Source organism: Monodelphis domestica, chromosome 1 (assembly GCF_027887165.1).
Source record: "Monodelphis domestica isolate mMonDom1 chromosome 1, mMonDom1.pri, whole genome shotgun sequence".
NCBI lineage: Eukaryota > Metazoa > Chordata > Mammalia > Didelphimorphia > Didelphidae > Monodelphis > Monodelphis domestica.
In genome coordinates, this window is record NC_077227.1 from 398,809,805 (window position 1) to 398,832,187 (window position 22,383).

Genomic DNA, 22,383 nt, shown 5'->3' on the forward strand with positions numbered 1-22,383 from the left:
CATATTTCAGTCTTCTTATATTCAAATATGTAATTTATCTTGCTTAGTACCCAAAATTATTACATTTGTATAGAGTCATTTGTGAGTCATGGACAAGCAAAAATAAGCATTTATTTAGTCCCAGACACCTTGCTAAGTGCTTTATAAATGTCATCCTATTTGATCCTCACAACAACACTGTGAGGTGACTGTGGTTATTATTCCTATTTTTATAGTTGAAGAAACTGAGGCAAACAGAGTTAAGTGACTTATCTAGGGTCACACAGCTGTTAAGTGTCAGAGTATAAATTTGAACGCAGGTCTTCCTGATTCAAAACCCAGAACTCTGTCCATTGTGTCCCTTAGCTGTATTAGAGATCCTAGGAAATATTTCCAATTATTTTCTTGAATTTTACCTCTTATGAGTTACTAAATGTCTAACTGGTTTTCTTCTCCCATTGTTGGAGTTGTTACTCTATGTAATATGTAGGTTGTGACATATATGTGCATATTATATGCATGTAATGTTGTTAAATGATATTATATACTATATTGTATTAAAATGTATCATGTCATATTGTATTGTATTATATGCAACTTTTTCCCATTCCTACTTTTTTCAGTTTAAAATCTTCTTTAACAATTGTGGAAATTCCAGATGTGGCAAAGATATTTTTTATCAGCCCTTGTTAGGTACCCTCCATTCTTTGCTCACCAGGTCTTCCAACTCTTAAGTTCAGTGTTATTCTCCATTACACTATGTTTCTACTAAAATTGATATATTAGTTGAATATTTAGTAGTGCGCAACTATAAAGTACAATTGTCTATGAGGGTTGAATATACATACATAAACATAAAAAAAGAAAAAAAGTAACCACATAGTGTATATTTTATGCCCAAAGAAGGACACAATAACTATATCTAGAAGTGAAATTTGCTATAGATCCTCATTGATGGAGATGGTCAGTCATCTTACAGATATAATCAATTTTCTATTTGGGGCATGACTTAACCCAGTAGGGCCTCCAGGGAGAGCAAGAAAATATGCCCTCTTTCCTTGAAGATACCTCAGTCTTATTGGGAATCTAAGTTCTAAATGTGGGGGGAAATGAGTAATTTTGAATAAACATTTCTTAGAATTGTTTCTGCCTAAGTGGGAAGGAAATGCAGGGTTATTCAGGAAGACTTTATTGAGTAAGTGAATTCTAGCCCACAGAAAGAGGACCTATAAGGAGGTTCCAAGTTTATGTGGTGATGAATGAGCAGAGGCAAATAGCTGGTGAGTGAGTATGTAAGGAACTGATGAATAAAGATATTTCTATTTGCACTTATTATGATGGTCAAGTCACATAGTAAGAGGAAAAGCCACAGATCCCGAATGAATCACTGGTATCAACACAAAGTCAGAAGAATGAAAGGAAGGGACTCAGCATATTGGCTGGATCCTTTTGTTGAACTTATAGGAGGTTATGGACAAAAGTTGCATTAGATGGGAAAGCATGGATAATATACAAGCTGTATCCCTTGAAAGAGTACCATATTGGAGAGACTGCAAATCTGTTAGCATATTGTAATTATCTGCCAAGGAATCTTGTATTATCTTAACACATTTCACAGGCACCTTTCTCAATTTTAATACCACTCAAACTTTTTTTCCCTTTTGTAATCAACAAACAATGAGATCTTATATTTTTTACATGTCAGTCATTTGTGTTACCCTGAAGATACAGTGTGATGTATAGGATGTTTGTGAATGCTTACCTGTTTCTCTTTAATATCTGTATGTAGGCTACCCTCAAGATGAATGAATTGCTGTACAAACCATTTGTTAAGAACTTCATTTGTGCAAAATGCTATGCTAAGTGCTGGGGACAAACTGTTCTAATAAAGATTTTTATAGTGACAAGAAAAAAATCCTATGCCTCATGAGATCGTAGATTTTTAGAGCCGGAAAGAACCTGGGAGGTCACATTGTCTAACCTTCTTATTTTATAAAATCTGAGGCTGAGAGGCAGGGAACTTGCCCAACTAGCAAATGTCTGATGCAGAATTTGAACCTAGCTCTTTGTAACTCCTAATCTAATGCTCTTTTCATTCTGCAGCTTTCAATAAAGCTACTGATTATTTTGGTGATTTTTTTTCTAATAATACTCTCCCTGAATTTTTCTATTCTTTTGGAATTTTTCCTCCTTTGGATAGCTTAGAAATTTATTCTTTTATGCCTTTGATATTTTATCACATGCAACATAAATTTCTTCTTTATATATTTGATTACTGAGACTGCATAGCACAATGGATAGAAAGATAGTTTTGGAATCAGGGAGTTCTCTTTCCACTCTATCCAGTCCATCTTCTACTCGGCTATCAAAACCTGTGCCATATATAGGTAGTGTGTGCTGGGAAGAGTCACAATCTCTCTGTTTAGGCAACTCTCTATGACTAAAAGTTGCAAGATAATTGACAGTCTACATTGATAGAAGTTTTTCTGCAAGGAGTCCCCTACACCAAGAAAATCATACAACTGTAATTAAAAAAAAACTCCCCAAAGAAACAAATATGTATATGTGATTATGCACACACACATATATACAGCCACAAACATGCATGTGTAACACACAATACACCTATCACCTCTTCTTGACTTCATTATCTTTATGTTTGAATTTCTCTTACTCAAATAGAATATTGAATAATGTTAGAGTACAAATATGGTTGTTTCCACTCTCATCAATAATAATAAGATATTGCTTTAGAAACATAGCAGATCTATTCCATATTTTACAAATTACCTGGTATCCCAGACTGGTATTGGTCTTGATTCCAATGTCTGCTTGGTAAAGAAATTTAATGTTTGATTACCAACCATAATTTTTTATTGACTAAATTTCATTGAGAAATGGCAATGATCAGAATCAATGGTTTTTAATTTCATTCATTTCCCATTTCTAGAAGTCAACAACATGATTAATTAATTTGTGGTGGAAAGGGTACTGTTATTCCCAAAGCTCTTGGGCTCAAAGTCCTGGACCATCTTCTAGCATATGGGAGATAGTAGTTAAGGTGGTCGTTTGACTTGCCTAGAACATGCTGCCTTCTGTTTCTCCCTCAGGGTGTCCTGCTTCCTCAGCAAGGCTGACTTGCCTCTACTGTATTGACATTTGGTGGGAATGACTAATAACTTTATAGTAGTCATGTCCCTAAATTATGGCTTTGAGGATTGAGTTGGAAACAGAAGCAATAACCTAGGAGGTGCTGCCTGTATTCCATAAAATATTTTTTTACATCTAACAAAGAGGAAGTTTACTTAATAATAGCATAGAAAAATACTCATTTATTGATACATCATTGATTCAGTTGGCTACAGATTCCTGGTCTCACCCAAGCTCTCAACTTCATTGTCATTCTCATTTTATTTCATAACCTATCTCCAATCTGTTGCCAAGCTCTGTTTATTTTCCCTTCACAGGTTTCTCACATATGTCTCCTTCTAGCCTGTGACTGTGTGATTACACTGGTTCAGGCCTCATCACCTCATGCTTCACTTCTCTTTCCACTCTATCCAGTCCATCTTCTACTCGGCTATCAAAATGCTTTTTTTAAAAGCATAAGTCAAATCATGTTACCCCTGTAGTCACTAAATTCCAGTGATTCCTTATCTCCCCCAATATCAAATAGAAAAATCTGATTGCTTTCAATATTCTTAATTCACAGGAATGAGGTTTCAACCTAATTTTAAAATTGGGTATTATTTTATTTCTTAATTCAAAACCATAATTACCAACATTTTTTGTTGTCTTTCTTATCTTTACTCTTTAGCATTGCAGGTACTAAGCATCTAGGTACATGTTGAGTTGGTATGTCAAGTTCTTCAGAGAACTTCTCATTCTCATTTCTCTCTGCAGTAGAAACATGAATATGTACTGCATTCATCATTATGACAATTTGCCTATGCTTATCCCAAACACCATAAGGCTGGGTGAACTGTTATTCCATGGAATCTTGTTTCTCATTCTTGGATGGGGAAATGAAGGCACCTTTATCAACTTCTTTATTAGCATCTCCAAGGGAGTTCCCTATCCTGAGTCTGAGATGTCCTGATTGGTTAAAGGGTGAGTGTAGACTCATCTAATCCACCATGTCTAGTTGGCCAAAGAGCAGCCCATGATTCACATACCATATAGCCATTTACCCCAGATTGTTTCATCAGTTTGCCACAAACTTTTACATACATATTGGTGTTTCTGGAAAGGACACATCAGTCAAATAACCTTTGGCACCATTTGTCACTCAGACTAAACTCTCTTCCTTGGTCACCACCTCTGTCTGTCTGTCTGTCTGTGTCTGTCAGTCTTTCTCCATCTTCATTTCTGCCTCCATCTCTCTATCTCTCTATCTCTGTCTCTCTATCTCTGTCTCTCTGTCTCTGTCTGTCTGTCTCTCTCTGTGTCTCTGTCTGTCTGTCTGTCTCTCTCTCTCTCACTCTCACTCTCTCTCCCCACCATCCATCTATACACATACACACAGAGATACTCTCAATATACTCCAGATATATTTTTGATTAGATTTCAAGGCAAATCACTTTACAAATTGAATCTCAATTTCAGTATACTTGGGAAGTTGGTTATTAAGGCAATGCTGCATATGGAAATAAGCAGAATACTTGGATTTAAGTCCTGCTGTCACCTTTACTTTCTTTCTCTGAGCCTCTCAGTTTCCTTATCCAATATACGTTCAGTATACCAACCTAATGGAATATAAATAATAAAGTCCTATATAAATGTAAACTATAGTAATTTTAGGGAGAGACAGTATGGTGAATCAGGAAAAGTTTTCTGTGATAAACATAGCACTCTATTTGGAATGAAGAAAAAATGTTCAAATCCTGCTAGAGATGCTTGCTAGTAGAATCACTCTGGGAAGGTCACATGACTTTTCTACACCTCAGTTTTCCCATATATAAAATAAAGAAGTTGGACTTGATCACCTCCAAAGGCCCTTCCAACTCTTAATCTACCATGTGAATATCGCATTTTCATTGTTATTAATAAAGTTCTTCTTGAGGAGTGAATCCTATCATGGTAGAAATAACCCTGTCAATGGATAAATGGTGGACATCATACTTTAGAAATAGCCAGGAAGTTATTTCCATCATCTAATAAATTCCAGCTTTGCCTTCTCCATTGACTTCATAAATTTAGCTCATTTGTTTGTTTTGCTTCCATGAAAACATAAGCTTTTTGCTCTACATACTTCACCTGCCAAGCCTTAAATTTCCAGAGTCAAATGGAATAAATGCTTCTTTGTTGAACAGAACTTATAGGCCAAGACACATCAGTCACCTGTCATTGTTGTCTGCCTATGGAGGCATAAGGTATATTTAAAAATTAGAGTGCACATGAATGAGCCCATACATGGTATAGGAAAGTGTTTGTGTCTGTTTTCTGAAAGGGCCAATGATGGATCTTTCAGCAAAACTATAGCAGAGCTGACTATTCTATTCTGCCTGGCTTACAAAATGTATTAGGCAGTAATTAGCTTCTCAAGATGCCTGTCCCCAATCTCTCCTCACAGAAACAGCTGTGAAAGTGTGACCAGAGTGCTTGATTTATCATCAGATTTAAATCCCAGCTTTTTTGGTTTTCTATGTATCCTTGGGCAAATTACTTGACCTCTTTGAGCCTTGGTTTTCTCATCTACAAAAAAACATTTAAAGATGGAAAATCACTAATATCTGTTCTAGTTCTAAGCTACTAGGTTCTACACTAAGGAGATGAGCCCCTTCAGAGTTTGACTTTTCAACCTTTTTTCTTGTCCAGGTGGAGAGGCTGGAAGTATTTGGAAGAGCTATACGGGAAGAGACCTGTTGACTCATGAAGTAGGGAGGGTGTCAAAAAAACAAAACAAAACAGTTTAAAGCCTATGATAATGTGAAAAGTAGTAGTAGTAGTAGTAGTAGTAGTAGTAGTAGTAGTAGTAGTAGTAGTAGTAGTAGTAGTAGTAGTAGTAGCAGCAGCAGTAGTAGTAGTAGTAGCAGTAGTAGTAGTAGTAGTAGTAGTAGTAGTAGTAGTAGTAGTAGTAGTAGTAGTAGTAATAAGATTTGGGTTTAATAAGCTTTGGACAGAGTAACTGCCAGATCGCATTGCCTAAACCCAGCATGGGATCTTGGAGAAAGGTTCCTGGTAGAGAATTTTGAGGCCTGCAGGGAATCTTGAGGAGAAGTCTGTTGGTTTTCCAACTGACACTCACTCCTGGCTTTGAATCTGACTTGGAGAAAGCTAAAATTTGGCTTGGGAGTTTTCACTCGGAGAGGTTGGTTGGTTCCTGATCTCTGGATTTATTCTGGAAAACTAGGAAAACCGTACTAGCAGTTAAGAGTGGAGTTTGGGAGTTAAGTGGGTGAAGAAGATCAGAAGTTAAGAAGGATAAAGAAGTTTTGTAATTCCAAAGCAGAGGCAGGCTCTGAGGCCTACCAAGGCCCAGAAAATGGATGAGGCCCAGAAAGTTGGAGAAGTGGAGAAGTGAGAAGACAGAATCAAAGGAGCCAGTAACTTTATATATACATATATACATATATATACGTATATAGTATATATACGTATATATATGTATATATGTATATATAAAGGATAATAATAACTAGCATAGAGTATTTAGTGTAGATTTTGAGAGTTTGTGATAGATTTAAGAAATTTAGAGTAGACTTGGGACTTGTAATAGTTAAAATGGTTGAGGTTGTAAACTGTAGTGAGTAAAATAGTGGAAGATATAAATTGTAGTAGATATAAGAGTGGATGAGTAAATTGTGACCGCAGAAAATATATTTTCACTACAGTGTCTTTTTTTTAAATCAACTATAAGGTGGTCGCCAGGGAAATATTCCCAATTATGAAAATATATCCAAGTCAACTGGGTTTTATAGAGAATTTAATTAATTACAATGAGGAATTAAAGAAAGAGAGAAAGAGTAAGAAAGGAATAAGTATGAAGGGCCTTAAGCCAACATGGCCTAGACCTGAGTCTTAAGAGAGAGATCAGTCAGTCCTTAATCACTCACCACAAGATCTGTCCAAGCAAGGATTCTAGTGACACCAGGCCAGCATCATCTCAGCTGCCTCCAGCAGCTCAATCCTCAATCTGAAATGTCCCCGAGAGTCTCGAGAGAGATCCTTCAAGGCAGCCTTTCCCAGCTGACTGTTTCCAAAGAGAGCTTTTCATCTCCTTTTAAAGGGCATTTTCTCCTATGTCACCTCCCCTAAGTTCTTACATCTACCAATCACAGTAGACGTTTTTCAAAGGACAGACCATTCTTAGTCCACACCTAAGAAGGTGTAAATTTTGGAGTAATTCACACCAGGAAAGCTCTGAGTAAGTTTCTCAGCTCTTTGTTCCTTGTAAATTCACAAGTTGCTTGACCTTTATAGGTACTTAACTTAAGAACTTTTTCCCTTATTATAAGTATGGGTTTAAGTACTTTTCATTGTTCAGAAAAGAGTTTACAACTTTATCTTCCCCTAAAGTATGTTTAAGTATGTGTGGAATAAGGTCAGAGTTCTCACATTCCTGATCAAGTACCTTCGTTGTTTAAAATGGGGAATGGTCTTAACCAAATGTTCTAAGGTAGAGTCTGAGAATCTTTTAACATTCACAAGTCTGAGAAATTTTAAGATTCACAGATTCCAGGCAGAAGTAACCTCATGAGAGGTCCTAGTTTGGAGATTGGGATAAGTTAACACCCCCTTATAGTTAGGGAACCTACCCTCTACCATTTTATCTATCCCTAATAGAGGGTTTGTTTGTAAAGCTGTCTCCCAGAATCCGTTATCATCAGCCATTTTTTGTTAGGCCAAAGCCTGTTACAAAGGCCTAAGCTCCACCGCAGCTGGAAACCAACTGCTTCAGCAATAACAAACAGACCATAAAAAAGATACAATATACCACTGACTTATCTATCAAAATACTACCAACAATAGCTTATATATATATATATATATATATATATATATATATATATAATGCTTAATATGTACTAGGCACAATGCCAAAACACTTTATCATTTTCTTATTTGATTCTCTCAATAACCCAGGGAGGTGTGTACTATTATTAATCTTATTTTTAAGAGATATATTAATTTCCCAATTATAGATGATAACAATTTTCAGAATTTATAAGATTTATAAGATCCAAATTATCGCCTTCCCTACCACCTCCTAGAGATGGTAAGCAATTGGATCTACCTTATACATGTATTATCATGCAAAATATACTTCCATATTGGTCATTTTTGTAAGAGACTACTCCTATAAAACCAAAACCCCAAAATAAAAACATAAATAAACTAATGTGAAAAATAGTATGATTTGATCTGCATTCTGATTCCACTTCTCTGGAGTTGGATAGCATTCTTTGTCATAAGTCCTTCAGATTTGTCCTGTAATTTTCCTAAAGTTATTAACTAGTATTTTAGTTAATTCTCTAGGATTCTCTAAGTATACCATATTTTCTGAAAAGAATAATAGTTTAGTTTCTTCATTGGCTACTTTATTTCCTTCAATTACTTTTTCTTCTCTTATTACTAAATGTAGCATTTCCAATACAATATTAAATAATAGTGGTGATAATAGGCATACTTGTTTCAACTCGATATTATTGGGAAAGCTTCTAACTTATCCCCATTGCAAATGATATTTGCTGATGGTTTTAGATAGATACTATTTATTATTTTAAGGAATTGCCTATTTATCCCTATGCTTTCTAATATTTTAATAGGAATAAGCATTATATTTCATCAAAAGATTTTTTTCTGCATTTATTGAAATAATCATGTGATTTTTATTAGTTTGGTTATTGAAATGATCAGTTATGCTGATGGTTTTCCTCATATTAACCCAGCCCCATAGTTTCTTGTGTGAATTCCATCTGGTCATAAGGAATGATCCTTCTGATATATTACTGTAGTCTTCATATTAGTATTTTATTTAAAACTTTTGCATCTATAGTCAATAATAAAATAGTCCTATAATTTCCTTTCTCTGTTTTTGCCTTTCCTGGCTTTAGTATCAGCACTACATTTGTGTCATGAAAAGAATTTGGTAGCACTACTTTTTTGCCTATTTTCCCAAATAGTTTATAAATAGTTGGATTAATTGTTCTTTAAATTTTGCTAGAATTCATTTCTGAATAGACTTAGGGACTTTTTGCTTGCTCAGTTTCCATTTCTGAGATGGGATTATTGAAGTATTCTATTTCCTTTTTTGTTAAACTTGGCAATTTATATTTTTGTAAGTATTCATTCTTTTCACATAGATTGACAGATTTGTTGAGATAATTGGGTGGAAAAATTCCTCATAATCATATATTTTCCTCTTCATTGGTGGTGATTTCACCCTTTTCATTGTTGATTCTTGTAATTTAATTTTTTTCCTTTCCTTTTAAAATCAAATTAACCAATGCTTTATTTTTTGTCCCCCCCCCCACATAAAGTCAACACCAAGTCTTATTAGTTAGATGATTTTCTTGCTTTTAATTTTATTAATTTCTCCTTTGATTTTTAGGATTTTGGGGGGGTGGATTTTTTATTTGTTCTTTTTCTATTTTTTTTTGGTTGCATGCCCAATTAATTGATCAACTTTCCCCTCTATTTTGTTGCTACAAGCATTTAGAGCTATAAAATTTACTCCTGAGTGCTGTTGTGACTGTATCCCATAAATTTTGATATGTTATCTCCTCATTGTCATTCTCTTTAATGACATTTTTGATGGTTTCTATAATTTATTTGACCCACCCTTTTTTTAGAATTAGATTATTGGACTAATTATTGATTTGTCTTTCCATCAACCCTTACTGATTATAATTTTATTGCATTGTGATCTAAAAGTTATGTATTTATTATTTCTGCTTTTCTGAATTTGGTTACATAATTGTTATGCCCTTGGACATGGTCAGTTTTTGTGTACATGTCATATATTGCTGAAAAAAAGATATATTCCTTTCTATTCCCATTTAGTTTCTCCAGAAATTTATTAAAATCTTAGTTTTCTAAAATTTCATTCATTTCCTTCACTTCTTGTTTATTTTTTTGGCTCTACGTATCAAGATCTGATAAGGGAAAGTTGAAATCTTCTACTTGTATAGTTTTATTGTCTGTTTCTTCCTGATTCTCATTTAAAATATCTTTTAAAAAATTTGAGGCTATACAATTTGATGCATATCCCTTTATCAAGATGTAATTTCCTTTCTTATCACATTTAATTATATCTATGTTTGCTTTAGCTTTGTCTGAGATAATGATTGCTACTCCTGCTTTTTTTTTAATTCTGCTGAAGCATAATAAATTTTGCTCCATACTCTTACCTTTACTTTGTGTGTACTTCTCTGCCCTAAATATGTTTCTTGTAAACAGCATATTGTAGGATTCTGGTTTTTAATCTACTTTGCAATCTGCTTTCATTTTATGAGTGAATTCATCCCATTCACATTCACAGTTCTGATTACCAACTTTATATTCCCCTCCATCGATTTTTCCCCTCTTGATTCTGCTTTGTCTCTCTTCTTTCACTTTGTCTCTCCTTACAAGTATTTTGCTTTTAAACAGCCTCCTCCCACTTCCATTCTGTTCTATTCACCCCTCCCTTGTCTTATTCCCTTCCTACTTCTTTATAGGGTAAAATAGGATTCTATGCCCAAATAAGTATGGTTGTTTTTCTTTCTCTGAGCCAATTCAGATGGGAGTAAAGCTTAAACATTGCCTGTCAACACCCTAATCCTCCCCTCCTCTATAATAGTTTTTTCTCATCTCTTAAGGTGAAATAATTTATTCCTATTCTACCTCTCCCTGCAATTTCCTCTCAGTGTAATTATTTTTTTTTACTCCTTAAATTTTTTTACATATCATGTCATTCTAATCAATTTATTTCTGTACCCTCAGTCTGTGTATATGCCTTCTAACTTTTCTAGTATTGAGTCTCCCAGAGATTGCTGTGAAAGAGGCTGGCACTAAAGAAAAAGTTCCAGGCTGAAGAGTGTGTGAAACTGATCACCTCAATGGGGGAGGGACACAGGAGTTTTGAATTTGGAGGAGAGAAGACTCAGGCTAGTAGAGGAGTTGGGCTGCTCTTAGTCTTGAGAAGTCAAAGGTAGAAGGTAGGAAAAGACTTTCTTCTGAGGATTATCCACTTTTCCTGCTGGTGACTGGAATTCTTTCCCCCCAATACTTCCCAATTGAAGGGACTTTCTGAAGAGAAACCTGAGCAGACTTTATCTTAGCTCCTGTTGCCCAGGGGTAAGTCACCTGACTTTCCCTCAGGGGACTCAGGCTGCCAAGGCCCGAGTACCCCCCAGACCCAAGGAGGGAGGAAAAGGATTTAGATAGAGACAAGGACCCCTTTTCCCCACATTCCTTTCCCATTCTTCCCTGACCATTATTCCTTTTGTATTACCTGATTGAGTTGACATTAAAAGTTATCTGTTCCCCAAGCTGAGTGTGAGTAAACAGATCAAGGGGAGACCCTTTGGTCTTGAGTAGTGGATGGGGGACAAGAGGGACAAGAGTGAATTGGGGAGAGCAGCTTTAGCTAAGGAGCAAAGGCAGAAGGGGGAAAATCTTCAAACCCCATCTCCTATTTCTGAGCCAAACCTAAACATCTGCTGTCTCCCCTGTACCCTGCTTTGAGAAGGGGGGGTCTCCACTCTTTCCCCTCTCAATATTGAAAGTCTTCCCCTTCATAAACAGATTTTTTTTACAGTAATAAGAAATAATGAATTGTATTTCAGTACCTGAAGGGGAGTGTCTGAATCCTGCTTCCTGCTCTGGTCTGAGTCCATCCTCATTTTGCTCATCTCCCCTTTTGCGCCATCTGAATACCATTTCTTTCTTTGGTCCAGTTCCTTGCTTTCTTCCTTCCTTTCCACTTTTGTGCCATCTAAATCTTGCTTCTTGCTCTGGTCTGAGTCCTTGCTCCCTTTCTTCATCTGCTCTTTTGAGCCATCTGAATTTTGTTTCTACTCTGGTCCGAGTCACATTGCTGATTGTTTACAAGGCTCAGAGCAACTTTGTGCTATGGTTCAGAGCCTAGCCTCAGGCTTAGACAGGGACTTTGAACCTTACTTTGGACTTACACAGCTCAAGTATAATGCAAACTGCATTGTGCTTGGGTTTGAGGCCTCACTACAGCCTTGTACTAGGGCTTGAAACTTCAAGGAATAGGCATGGGGTTGTACTGTTATTGGGTTAGGCAGGGTCTTAGGGTCTTAAAGTTGGTTTGGACTCAGGTTCAGAGCCTATAGTAGGAGGTGTGGGGTGCTGGCTATTAGTTTGTGTAGGTACTTCTTGGTGTGGCCTTGCTTTGGACTGTATTACCTCTCATCCTAGTGAACCAGACCCTCTCTGCCTACATTTCATTTTTCCTGCAGGAAAATTGCTTCACTACAGCCCTATATTGGTTCTGTCATTCTAGTATTCAGTTTGAAGCATTATTTTAAGTTTGGTTAGAGAGGATTCTCTGGGAGGTTTGAGCTTTCCTTGCTTCTACTCCACTGTGTTGGCTCCACCTTCTACTCTCTCTTTACAGATGAGGAAAATAGAGTAAACAGAAGTTAAGTGACTTGCCCAAGATCACAGAGCTAGTAAGTATCTGAAGCTAGATTTTAATTCAGGTCTTCCTGACTATAAGACCAACACTCTATCTACTGTACTACCTGGCTAAATAGTGGTCTTTAACAGATAGTAAGCTCAAAACATTTTAATCATAAAAATCATTGGATAATTAAAGTTTAGGACTGGAAGGCACTTTTGAGATGTTTTTGTCTGATCCCTTCATTTTTGAGATGAGGAATATGAAGCTCTCAGTAGGAAAATGAGTTGCTCAAAGTGCCAAAGTAAAGTAGTGGTAGGATTGGACTTTTAATATAGATTTTCTGACTTCTGGACCAATTCACTTTTCTGTTATACCATGATGCTTATTTGCACCACATACTTCATTCTCCCCCATTGGCCTCCTTTGTCCTAATTTCATCCTCAAAAATAGCAAATATGATCATTAGAGTTATTAGGACTAACAAGGAGTTCTAAACTTAATCCCAGATGAATTGTGGACTTAACCTGGGCCAGGTCCCAGAAAGATCCACATGTCCAGGCGAAAATTGGCCTCCTAATACAGGCCAGTCATCTCAGTCACTATCGGGGACTGGGTTAGAGAGTGTGGATAGCAAACCCAACCCCAGTTCTAGAAAAGACCTCTCAGTCTCTGCCCAGGGAACAGTCAGAATATTATCCTTAGTGATAAAGTTAGAGGTCTCACTTCCTTACACAGTAGTTGTTGTGAGCAGGATTGCTTCTATCCGGTGTACAGGGTTCTTCCCCTGGATTGTGACAAAGTCTTAGCTTTGCTCTAACTTCCAGAGTCTATTATGTGTGAACAGCTGTTGTTTATCCTGTAGATATATTCTCTTTCCTTTTGGCACAAAATCAAAGCTATTATCCATTCCAAAATTGGATGTCTATAGGCCTTTTCATTCTGAACATAGAGGGGCAGAAATGATAACACTGAGTATTTATATCACACTTGTATTTTCTAAACTCCTTATATTCATTAATGAATTAATCCATCGAAACACCATCTCCCTTTATTAGGTCAGCATTATTGTCCTTGTTTGGCAGATAATAGAACCAAGACAAAGAGGCTTATGTCTTGCCCAAGGTCATACATATACCAAGTCTTTGCATGCTAGAATGCAACAGACCCAAAACCAGCCTTAGGCCCAGGCTGTGTCTCTATCAGGGCTGAATTAGGTGGCTGCTAATGAAGAATTGAGGACTTTAACATTTATTCACAAATATCTCCCAAATGCCACCCAGGTACAAGGCGCTGTGTCATATGCCAGAGATTCAAGGACAATAGTAAGGCAATTCTGGAAATTGGGGAGCTTATGTTCTACTCTTAGTTATTCAGTATGTGGAAATTGACTGATGTGTTACCATAAAATCAATCAATTAACCATCAGTTGTTTAAAAAATGTTCCAAGTAGTTTGTAAGACACTGGGCATATAGACACAAAAGTGAGACAGTGTTTGCCTTTAAACTCATGATTTGAGTACTGATCATAGAGTTAGATTTCATTCTGAGACCAGGTTCTGACATTTGCTAGCTTTGTAGCCATGGGCAAGTCACTTCCCCTCTCTGAGACACTAGTTATTCATTTATAAAAGGGGGAGAAAAACAAAGACTCAAAGGCTTGTTGTGAGGAAAGTGATTTGTAAGATGTTGAATTTTGTATGATTGTGAAGCGTCACTCTTATATAACCATGCAGTGGCCAAGATTAGTCATCTAGAGAATGAAAAGAAGAGAACTAACCAAATCCTCAGATTTTCTCCACAACTTTGTAGTTTAGGAATCACCAATTCAAATCCATCCGCATATACTTCCTAGTTATATGACCCTGGGCAAGTCACTTAGCCCCTGTCAGCTTCACTGTCCTCAGCTGTAAAATGGGAATGATAATAGCACCTCCAGGGGATTTTGTAAGGATCCAAAGAGATAGTATTTGTAAATTGCTTAGCACAGTACTTGGCATGTTTCAGCTGTGTCAGCTTCTTCATGACCCCACTTGGAGTTTTCTTGCCAAAGATACTGGACTTCTTTGCCTTTTTTTCTCCTCCAGTTCATTTGAAAGATGAGGAAACTGAGGTAAGTGGGGTTAAGCAACTTGCACAGAGTTATATATCTGTAAATTGTCTGAGGCCAAATTTGAACTCAGGAAGATGAATCTTCCTGATGCTAGACCAGGTACTATCAACTGCTCCACCTAGCAGTCACCTGGAACATAATAGGTGAATAATAAATGCTTGTTCCCTTCTTTTTTCCTTTCCCCTTCTATACCAAACAGTAGGTTGTAGGGAGTATTAATAATACACTATTAAAAAGAGACATAGCTCTTATTTATATAGATTAACCCAGAAAAACTCACATTTTTTGAGATAGATAAGGAAATATGATTTTTCCTCTTTGGATGTTTAATTTTTCCACTTTTTTTGTTTATGAGGAAACAAAGGCTTATAGAGAGGAAGTAACTGGCCCAGGACCACACAACTAATAAGTGTATGAAGCAGAATTCAAATACCAGTGTCCTTACTCTAAGTGCAATGCTGTTTCCAGTGTAACATAAGACTCTTGTATCCAAGAAAGAGATCCTTACCTAGGCTGAGAATGGGGGAGGGGGGCGAATTGCAATGTGGAGGAATTGTATAGGAAAATTATGAATCCAGAAATTGAGCTTCAAGTTCTAGAACAATTCAGAGAAATAAGGAAGATGAAACATCCAAGTAAATGAACTGGAGATCATGTTTCAGTATAGGAAGCCATAGGCAGCAGCAAAGTCCAGGAATCCATGTCCAGGAATTGGAAGCAATTACATGAAGAAAAGTAGAGAAGAGAAATTGCACTTCCTAAAAATCTGAAATAGCTGTCCTTAAATCTGATTGGAATAGGTGTATCCTTATAATTGCATAATGATGATATGGATAGAAAGCTGGGCTTGGCTAGTGGGGGTTGGGGGGAGGAAGGAAGACTTAGATTCATATCCCACATCAAATATGTAATAGCTATGTAGCCTTGCTCTCATTGTACCTTATTTTTCTCCTCCATAAAATGAAGTCTTCCTCATCTTCTGAGAGGTGTTCTAGCTCTCAGTCTATGCATCTTTGGTTTAAGCCAATATATTGTAATATAACTTTCTTGAATATCTAGTATGTAGGGGGGGGGGAATTGAACTTCTTTACCGGAATCCAAGAGAAAATCGCACACTATGTTGGTATAAATGAGGAAGGAAAGAGTAATATCTGGGGAAAATAACATATAGCTGCTTCCTCAAGGATTTTCCTACCAAATAGGGTATCTGGAGAATAGCTACATTCAATGAGAAGCAGATTTTTTTTCATCATTTCCTTCAGGAGCTACAGTTATGATTTTTAAAAGTCAGATGGAAGGAGCAGCACTGATGTATTATTGATCAAACCAACCTATCTGTGGTTGTGAGAAAAATGAAAGGTAAGATTATAGTCAGAGAGACCAGGTAAGACTTGGAGAATAGTTATTGACATTGCCTACAGAGATGGGACTCGAACTTTTGTCCATAATGTCTTTATTGCAGTGAGTATGAAGCTCCTGTTATCTTGTGTTAGTTCAGAAAAATGGCTTGTCCCACTCCAGAGCTACAGAGCTCAGGTTTGATGTCCAACCAAATCGGGATAATTGAATGGTGGTGAAGCTGTATTTTAGATATTGCCAGCAACTGCTTGATTATACCATCTAAGTTTAAAGTCATTCCTATTAAAAGAGAAATCATGTATGACAGAAGATACCAAGAAGTAGAAGTGCTGAAGGGGTGGGGGATCCTTGGCCTCCTAGAGTTCACCTCCTGGAATTTGTTATATGAGGCAAGATATGTGCAAAAATAACCATAATAGAAATGGGACATAGTAGGTAGGATCCAAGGAGTTTAATTCAGTCAGGAAACAAGTATTTATTAAACACCTAGTACATGCTTGACACTGTGTGAAGTGCTCAAGATAAAAGACAAAAATGAAAATGTCTACATTTTCAAGAAAATTCCATTCCATGAAGAGGAAAACCTAACACATATACATACATATACATATAAGATATATTATATATACACTTATATATGATATCTAGGAGGTGAATACAAAGTAATTTGGTGTGGAGAACTTTAGTAGCTTGGAAAATCAGAAATAGCTTTGTGTAGAAGGTAGCATTTGAACTGAGTTTCGAAAGGAACAAAGGATTGATTCTAAGAGACATATGGGAAAGGCAATATATTCGAAGCTTTGTGATAGCCAATACAAAGGGAAGGAAATAGGAGATAAGAATGTCATATGTGAAGAATCAAGGGGAGGGCAGTTTAGTTGAATCACAGAGTGTGATAAGGGGAGTAAAGTACTAGGGGGTTTGAAAGATGGGCTGGAGACAGGTTGTGAAAGGCTTTAAAAGCCAAACAGATGATTTTATATTTGATGTTAGAGGTGATAGGGACCTGCCGCAGTTAACTGAGCAGAGAGATTACATAGTCATACCTGTACTGTTGGAAATTACTTTGGAAGCAGTGTGAGGAACAGATTGTAGTAAGGAGAAGAGAGTCGGGTCAGGGAGGAATCTATTGCAGCAGTCTAGGAGATAGATGGGTGATGAGGGACTGTACTAATGGTGCTTATGTGAGTTCAGAAAAGGGGAAGTATTCGAGAGTTATTGTATATGTAGGAATGAAAAGATTTGGCATCTGATAAGGGTCACAAGGTCACAAGATGACAGATTCAGATTTGGAAGGGACCTTAGGGGCCAAGGAGTTCAACCCCTCATATGAGCCAATAGGACTAGAGATATGAAATTATTTGTCCATGGTCACATAATAGCAAAATGACAGAGATGGAGGTTTGAACTCAGATCCTTTGACCCCACACCCAATTTTTTGCTTATTCCACTGCACAGTATCTGGTAGGGATATAGAAGAGAGTGAAAAGCTGAGGATAACACTATAGGGAGATAGAGGATAAGGAGATTAAGCAACTGGAATGAATTATAGAAGGCTTCATGAAACAAATAGCATTTGAGCTGGTCATTGGAATTTGGGTAAGAATATTGACAGGTCTTTTGCTTTGGTCTTAAAGATATTCTCTCTCTCTCTCTGTCTCTGTCTCTCTCTCTCTGTCTCTGTCTCTCTCTGTGTGTGTCTCTCTCTGTCTCTCTCTTCATCTGTATATAGCACACACATTTTGCATTGAATTATGGAATTATATAATATTAGAGATGGCTGAGATTTCAAAAGCCCCACTTGTGCCAGAGTGGGAATCCCAACACATAGCCTCCTTAGGAAGCCCATTTCACTTTTTAATAGCTTTGATTGTGAGAAAGTGTTTCATTATTGGACTCCAAACCTGCCTCACTCTTTGTAGCCTTCCCCCATTGTTTTCTGTTCTGAAAGCTCTTTGATATTTCAAGACATGTCCCCAAGACTATGTGTCCCTAGAGGTTCTGAACTTTAAAAAAAAAATCTGCTGAAAAGCATCAACAATATTGATCACAGTGATAGTTAATTAATCAAATCAATATTTATATGGACACCTCCCATCCAAACTTAATCATAAGAGAAGTTCAAAGTAATGGTATATATGTCATGATCCCTCAATGAGCATAAGACCTCCTTGTTGCTTATTTAGTACTAAAATCCATTATTTTTTTCCTTTGAGCAGGTTACAAGAAAATAAAGGGAAATAACATAAATAGAATCAAATATTATTTGGGGTCCTAGTGTTTCTTCCCAGTTTTTTAACATTTAATATAAAATCCAAGAGTCATTATAGAGACTCAAAATAAGTCTCCCTGATTTTCTGTAAGAGTTACTAAGAATGGTATGATCCAAATCATTCTTTATATTTTCCTTCCTGTGGATTCTGACTGATTATCTGACTTAAAATTCATAGCAGTTGGAAGGAAAATATGAGGTCAAATTCATATATATTGGTGAATGTGAGAACAATTTCTTTTAAAAAATTTCCCTCTTGGGGGCAGCTGGGAGGCTCAGTGGATCCAGAGTCAGACCTAGAGATGGGAGGTCCTAGGTTCAAATGTGGCCTCAGATACTTCCCAGGTGTGTGACCCTGGGCAAATCACTTAACCCCCATTGCCTAGCCCATTCCACTCTTCTGAAGACAGACAGTAAGGGTTTAAAAATTTTTTCCCTCATTTTTTTCTTGATTAAAATTGAAAATAATTTTTAACATTCTTTTTAATTTTGTATTTCATTTTCTCTCCTTCCCTCCCCTTGTGTTTCCTAGAGAAAGCAAGCAATTTGATATAGATTATGCATGTACATTCATGCAACACTGTTTCCATATTAATCATGTTGCAAAAGATAATACAGACAAAAAAAGAAAATTAAGAAAGTTAAAAATACATATGTTTCAATCTGCATACAGGCTACATCAATTCTTTCTCTGGTGGTAGATAAGTCCTTCAGAATTTTCATGGATCATTGTATCATTGAATAGCCAAGATCAGATCTTGGATGATTTACAGTTGACCATTATGCAATAGTTGCTGTTACTGTGTACATTGTTTTCTGCCTTCTGCTCACTTTACTTGGTATCAGTTCTTGTAAATCTTCACAGGTTTTTCCTGAAAGTATCCTGCTCATAATTTCTTGGATTTTTGTGTTTATCAAATACTAGATTACTATAGTAATTTACTACTGTGTATTGTGTACTTAATCTATTCCACTGATACACAATTATATTTCTTAGCCAGTACCAGATTGCTTTAATGATTACTGCTTTGTAATACAGTTTGATATGATACTGCTAGGTTACCTTCCTTCATATTTTTTCATTGATTCCCTTGATATCCTTGACCTTTTATTTCTCCATATTAATTTTGTGATTATTCTTTCTATATCTATAAAATAATTATTTGATAGTTTGATGTAGCACTGAATAAATAAATAAATTTAGGTAGAATCATTTTTATTGTATTTTGTAGGCCTACTCAAGAGCCATTATTATCTCTTCTGTTGTTTAGATGTGATTTTGTGTAAAAAGTGTTTTGTAATTGTGTTCTTATAGAGTTCCTGGGTTTGTCTTGGCACATAGACCATCAAGTATTTTATATTGTCTGCAGTTATTTTAAATGGAATGTCTCTTTCTATTTCTTCCTATTGGATTTCGTTGGCAACATATGGAACTGCTGATGATTTGTGTGGCTTTATATTATATCTTGTAACTTTGCTGAAGTTGTTAATTATAGAGAAGATTAATTTCTTATGGTTTTCAGTAAACCTTTGGTCTTTTTCTTTATTTCCAATTGAAACACACTATAAATATTGAGAGAGGATAGGAATATGCCTGCACAGTATCTGGTGGGGGGCAGATCTTTGTTCAAGGAAAATCACTTTGGAATCAGTGTGAAGGATAAATTTTTAGAATGGGAAGAGACTTGAGGCAGCAAGAATAATTAGGGGGACATTGAAATGAACTAAGATGGTGGTTATGTGAGTGAAAAGAAGTAAAGATACTGTGACAGAGATATAGTGAGATTTTGACAACCAATTAAGTATATGGAGTAAAAGAGAGTAAAGAGTCAAGAAAAAGTTATAGTTATGAACCTTAGAGGAATGGTATTACCTGTAAGAAAAATAGGAGATTATGGAGGAAAGAGTGAGTTCAGTTTGGCTATATTGAATTAGAGATGATTTGAAATGTCCCATGTGCAATTGCTAATGCAAGACTGAAATACAGAGGAGAGAATGGGGTTGTGAGTGATCTATATAGGAGTGATAAGACCATGGGAATTGACAAAGCCATTAAGAGATTTTGGAGAGAGAGGAGAATAGGGCCCAGGACAGAGACTTTGGGTAGCACTAACAGAAGGCATGATATAGATGATGATATAAATGAGAAAACTGAAAAGGAGTATTTGAATAGGAGGACCAGAAGAAGACAGTGTCATGGAAAAAAAAAATCAGATATTGTATCCAGGAGAAGAAGACAGGTAAATGTATCACATGCAGCAATGAGGTCAAGAAAGTTGAAAACTGAAAAAGGGCCATCAGGTTTGTCAATTGAGACTGTTCATACCTTTGGAGAGGGAAGTTTCAATTGAGCAATGAGATCAGAAAATACATACACATGGCAGTTAGAAAACAGCTAAGTGTTATGAAGTATCAAATACAGGCAGCAAATATAGAAGTGCATCAGATACTCAGAAAACAATAAAAAATTAATAGGAATGGTAGTGTAATCTCACAGAAAGAGGGACCCCCTGTTTAGGATGAAAGAATTGCTGAGTTAAAGTATGAGCTTTTCTAAGAATATACTGTGTGAACTCCTATTAGTCTCTTACTCTCTCTGTGTCTCTATATACTCATGTGTTATATGAAAAGGGTCTTACTAGATGATCTCTAAGGGTCTTTTTAGCTCTAACACTCCTATTTTATGAGCATGGTCTAGAGCAATTGAGGGAGGCTTCCTAGAAAAGGTGGAGCTTGACCTTGGCCTTGAAGAAAGGACTCTGATAATAATAATGAGAAACAACCCATATTTCTTTAGTACTTTAAGGTTTACAAAAGACTTTCCACATTAAAAAAAAAAAGGACTTGGCAGTATTAATGCAAATATTTTTATTTCTCTTTCACCTATGATATTAATGGGACTTAGAAACATTAAATGACTTGTTTAGTTGTAAAGTTCAAAATGTTTAAGAGTATTGAAAGACAAGTTTTCTGAGTTGAAATCTAGTATTCTTTTGATTACATTACACTGCTTTATCATTTTAAAGCTTATGTTTTTCTTATTAAAAATAAAAATAAAAAAACCCTAATGAGAATTAATATAAATGTTATTTCCATTTTATAGATGATGAAACTGAGGCTCAGGAGCAATCACACAACTTGTAAATGTTATAGTCAGTGTTAAAACCCAGGTCTTTTGAGTCTAAATTCAATATCCTTTCCAGAGTAATAAAGTTGCCTTTGAAAGTCTGCAGACTTTCAAGGGAGAATTGTAGCTTTTCAAAATTTAATACAAACTTTGGAGAAATCATAGGGAACAGAGAAAGAATTCCAAGAGCAGCTGCAGCTGGCAACCAGTGAGTGAGTAGTGGGAACACCTCCTGCAGCCTCACTGGTCTTTTCAGTCTGCCCACCTAGACAGAAGTGATTGCTTTTCACCAGTCTATGTTCATGATTATTGTGCTTTGTACCTCTCCTGTATGTTACTCATCACAGAGCTCTTCCCTGATATCTTCTTGTGGCATGGAAGTAAGTGCCCAAGCATTTCCTAAGTCTTTATTAGCAGAAATTAAGTCCTGAAATGTCTTCCCAAGTAGAAATGGTATTAGGAAAAAGCCTAGAGATGGGTTGCTTGCCTGTCATCTAAAATGCAGTCTTGCCCAAGTTAGACATCACCAGCCTTTCTATTAGGAGCATAAGTTATTGACTGTCTCTTAAGAAGTAAAGCTGTTCCAATGTGTATCAGTGAAAAGTAGAACCAGACTGACAAAGTCACGGATCTTTTAAGGAAATGTTCATGTGAGTATATGTTTCTCTGTGTGTGTATATGCTATCTGGAAAATCCATGTAAAATGTTTTTGGCCCTTTCTTTACACCAGAAAAGAAATCTCAATTTTTTCTTTTTCATTTATGGCCTGTCTGCAGTACCTTATTGTAGGTTTTTTATTAAGTATGCATTTCTGAATTTCTAAACTTTTTCTGTATCATCTACTATCCTCTGTATATTGTCTACAATTCCACAGAACTCCCCCCAAATTCATAAATTCATATTTAATTTTTTTTGCCCAAAAAGTCAAAACGTGAAAGGAATGGTATAGGTCTGCATGTGTC

General features: G+C 36.2%; 1 protein-coding gene across 14 annotated transcripts in view; it reads left to right on the forward strand.

Moving 5' to 3' along the window:
• The window catches only part of PTPRT (protein tyrosine phosphatase receptor type T), a 1,347,533-nt gene that overhangs the window by 777,609 nt on the left and 547,541 nt on the right, over positions 1-22,383 (forward strand). The window lies entirely within an intron of this gene.